A 4,413-nucleotide genomic window follows, 5' to 3' on the forward strand; every position below is an offset into this window, starting at 1 on the left:
CTTCTTAAGTAAACCAGTATAAAATAAAATTTTTATTTAAATAAAAAAAATTAAAAGACAAATTATATTGGAAAAATCTTCTGTCAGGGACCTCGCCAGTCTGCTGAAGACTTACAATATCAGTCTAGAGACTAAGGTGTGCCTGACCCAGACCAACAGAGCATTTTGATTCATCAAAGCATCTAATCTCTAAGAAACTCACGAAAAGACAATTATGGTAAAAGACTACTAATATGAAAGGCTTTGGAAAGGTTTATTCCCAGGTAGAATCAATTTTGGAGCTTAACAGAGATAAGAGACAATGGAGAGCAAAAAATTTACTTTCATTTAAAAAAGATTCTGAGTCAAGAAAAGAAATAGAGAAAGTATATAAGCAAATGGAGATCAACAGAATCCAAAACACTTCATTCTGCTCATGCAAGCCTATACTCGGGCCAGGCAGCAGTCCTCAGAGCAGAGCAAGGAAAAACATTCCATGGTTCAAATCAGGAATGGAGGGTGTCTGGGATGAGATACCTTTTCAACCTACAGGTAGAACAGATCATTCAGGAATCTGGGCTTTATGAGGAGAAATGTTCAAACAGGATTGGAGGAAGACTCATCAAAAACCTACATTAATTATGCTGATGACACAACTCTGCTTGCTGAAACTGAAGAGGACCTAAAGTGCTTGTTACAGAAGGTCAAGGATTGAAGCTCAATATCAAGAAGACAAAGATTCTCACCACTGGGCCAATTAGCAGCACCAAGATAAATGGGAAAGAGAGAGAGGTTGTTTAGAATTAATTACAGCTTGCTTGGCTCCACAGTCAAGACTCTTGGCACCAAAAGTCAGAAAATGAAAAGACAAATTGCAGTGGGTAAAACTGCTGTCAGGGAACTTTCCAGAAAACCGAGAAGTAACAATGCCAGTCTAGAGACTAAGGTGTGCCTGATCTAGGACATGGTCTTCCCAATTACTTGCTATGCATCAGAGAACTGGACAATGACTAAAGATGACAGAAGAATTGATGCCTGTGAGTTGTTGGGCTGGAGAAGAGTCTTGAACATACTATGGACTGTCAATAAAACAAATAAGTCTGTCTTGGAAAGACAGGACCCTGAGTGCCGGGGAGCACACCCAAAAACCATGGCTGCATGAAAGCAGAGCCCTGAAGCCCCCCTTTCCCCACCCCCTAGCTCCCCAGGACCTAGCCAAGCAGAGGAAGTGCCTGAGATGTCCCTGAAATGGGAACACAGGGAGCAGCTACCAAATAGTGTGAGCTGAGGCGTCCTTAGGACCATCGTACGGCAGGACAGAAGCAGCACTTAACAACCTCAACCCTGCGTCTCCAACAAGTTCGTCCTCAACTACCACTTTGAAGAGGTGCAGAAGCTCAAGTTTTCTCTGTTTGACCAGGACAAGTCCGGCATGAGGCCAGATGAACATGACTTCCTGGGCCAGTTCTCCTGCAGCCTGGGCTTGATCTCCAGCAAGGAGATAACTCGCCATTTGTTGCTGCAGCATGACAAGGCAAGAAAAGAGATTGCTGCTCAGGAGCTGTCAGACAACGAGGTCATCACATTGAGTCTGGCCGGCAGGAAGCTGGACACGACGGACCTCTTTGGAAAATCAGACCCATCTCTTCAGTTTTACAAACCAGGAGATGATGGCAAGTGGATTCTGGTCCACAAGACCAAGGTGATCAGATACACCGTGGACCCTGTGTGGAAGTCCTTCACTGTCCCTTTGTGATGGGGATGTGGAGAAGTCATCCAGAACATGTGTTACAACCATGACAATGATGAGGGTAATGACTTCATTGGCGAGTTCCAGACCATGGCATCATGGATGCATGATGCTTGGGACAGCATCCCGAAGGAGTCTGAGTGCATCAACCCCAAGAAGCAGAAGAAGAACCGTAAAAATTCAGGCATCATCATCCTGCGATGCTGAAAAAAAAAAAAAAAAAAAAAAAAACCAACCCAGGACTACTCTTTCCTGAACTATATCCTGCCAGCTCATGTTCACTGGTGGAGTAGACTTTACAGCTTCCAATGGGAACCCCCTTGACTCTTCCTCTTACCACTATATCAACCCCATGGGCACTAAGGAGTACCTGTAGGCCATCTGGGCTATCAGACAGATCATTGAGTACTGTGACAGTGACAAGATACTTCCAGCTCTGGGATTTGGGGCCCCACTTACCTCCAGTCTGGAAGGTTTCACACGAGTTTGCCAACTTCAAGCCTTTCAACACCTTCTGCTTAGGCATGGATGGCATCGTCTAGGCATAGTCGACCTGCTTGCCACACTTATGCTCCTAATGTCCCCCAACTCCTCCCCCGTCGTCAACTATGTGGCCCAGTTTTCAGCTCTGGCCATGCAATACTTCATCCTCCTCATCATCACGGATGGTGTCATCAGTGACACGGAGGAGACCAGGCACGTAGTGGTGCAGGCTTCCAAGCTGCCCTTGTCCATCATCCTTTTGGGTGTGGGCAACATTGACCTTGTGGCCATGGAGTTTCTGGGCAGGGACAGCCGCACGCTGTGCTCCCTCATGCGCGAGGAGGCAGCCTGTGACATTGTGCAGTTTGTGCCTTTTAGTGAGTTCCACAATGCAACAAAGGAGACCTTGGCCAAAGCTGTGCTGGTGGAGCTGCCCCAATAAGCTGTGCAGCATTTCAAGCCTAGAACCTGATCCCCACCAACCCAGAGTGCACCTGAGAGCCAGCCCATACCTAGGAGCAAGCTGCCTGAGCCGGCCTCGCACCCCCAAGAACATCCACGCTCACCCTGCTTTCTCTGGGGTGGCCTTTTTTTTTTTTTTAAACAACAACAACAAACCAACACAACACAACAACCCAAGCAACTATGATCTATGTTTGCTTTTGTTTTACACCTGGACTTCCAACCCTGACTTTCCCTAGCCCAGCTAGGCTCCCTTTGTAGAACTGATGATGCTTCATGTCAGGCTGACTTCTCTCTCTCTCATCTTCCTCCTCCACCTCTCCTAAGTACTGAATGTACTTTGGATCACTTTTGTGGAATTATTATTGTTGTTAAAGAGAATAAATGTTTTACAATCATAAAAAAAAATTGGTCTGCCTTGGAAAGGGTGCAACCAAGTTTGTCCTTAAAGGCTAGAATTTTGAAGCTCTGTCTCACGTACTATGAGGGACCAATCCTTGGAAAAGGACATCATGCTTGGGAAAATGGACGGCTAGCACAGGAAAGGAAGACCGTGGATGAGATGGATCGATACAGTACCTGAGGCAATGGGGGGAGGTGTGTTGGAGTCAGGGATACTGACTCAGGACAGGGCACGCTTCAGAGTTGTTGTACACCTAGTCACTATGAGTTGCAGGCAACTCAACAGCACGTAACAACAACAACAAATCATAAATGTATTAACAGATCTTCCTTGAAGCCATATTGATTGTGAAAGGTTCTGTTTTAACAATAAATACCATGTCATTCAACTTCAATTTTAGAATTTTGGCATCATAGGTAATATTATTTTCCAATTCAGAATAAATGTCAACAATCCATGCTCATTTACTATCTCCTACTTTGTCAGCATTTATGTGTTTCTTTTTTTTTTTTTTTTACAAATTCCATTTTCCCCAAGTTTGTATTCCAATGTGGAATTCCACATTCTGATTAGTAACAGATGTTTCCAAAGCATTAACATTATTGTGAGGCATGTCATATTAGCAAGTAAAAGTCATTCATTAATGTAAACCTTTACTCCATCTTGTTAGTCTCCATTCATATCTTGAGCTCCTTCAAATTGAAAGGTCTCATCTTTGAGTGCTACCTCATATAATGTTCCACTACTATTTATACAGCACTCACTGGCCCATTATTTCAGAATTAGAGCCAAGACTGCTTCTTAATCTACCCTACTCTGGAAATTATTCTGAAACCAATTCACTATGGGCAACCCCAACTGTATTTTAAATACTGACAGAATAATGCACTAACAATGAATATTTAAATGCACTCCCATAACAACAAATAAATCTATGTTGTTGGATATGCAGCCAGAATGCTCCTTAGAATCAAAGGTGGTGAGATTTTTGTCTCACATACTTGGGGCATATCTTTAAGAGGAGTCAGTCCCTGAAGAAAGATATTAAGCTTGGTAAAGTCAAGAAAATGGAGCTGACACTCAGCTAGATGGAACAACACAATACTAGCAATAGACTTGAGCACAACAGAGATGGTGAGGATGGGACAAATTGGGTAGTGTTTCATTGTGTTGTATACAGGGTTGCTATGGGTCAGAGCCATGTCAATGGCATTTAACAATAGCAAACATAAACATTATATCACTTTTTGCTGTATTGTGTTTTTATTAAATAAATTACTAGGTTAAATTCACACTCAAGAAAGGTGTTCTCACAAGAATCATTGAAGTTCAGTGT

General features: G+C 43.3%; 1 pseudogene; it reads left to right on the forward strand.

Moving 5' to 3' along the window:
- The first annotated feature begins 491 nt into the window (after positions 1 to 491).
- Positions 492 to 2,684, forward strand: LOC102846832 (annotated as a pseudogene).
- The last annotated feature ends 1,729 nt before the right edge of the window (positions 2,685 to 4,413 follow it).

Source organism: Elephantulus edwardii, unplaced genomic scaffold (genome assembly GCF_000299155.1).
Source record: "Elephantulus edwardii isolate Elephantulus edwardi_28Jun2011 unplaced genomic scaffold, EleEdw1.0 scaffold00001, whole genome shotgun sequence".
Taxonomy (NCBI): domain Eukaryota; kingdom Metazoa; phylum Chordata; class Mammalia; order Macroscelidea; family Macroscelididae; genus Elephantulus; species Elephantulus edwardii.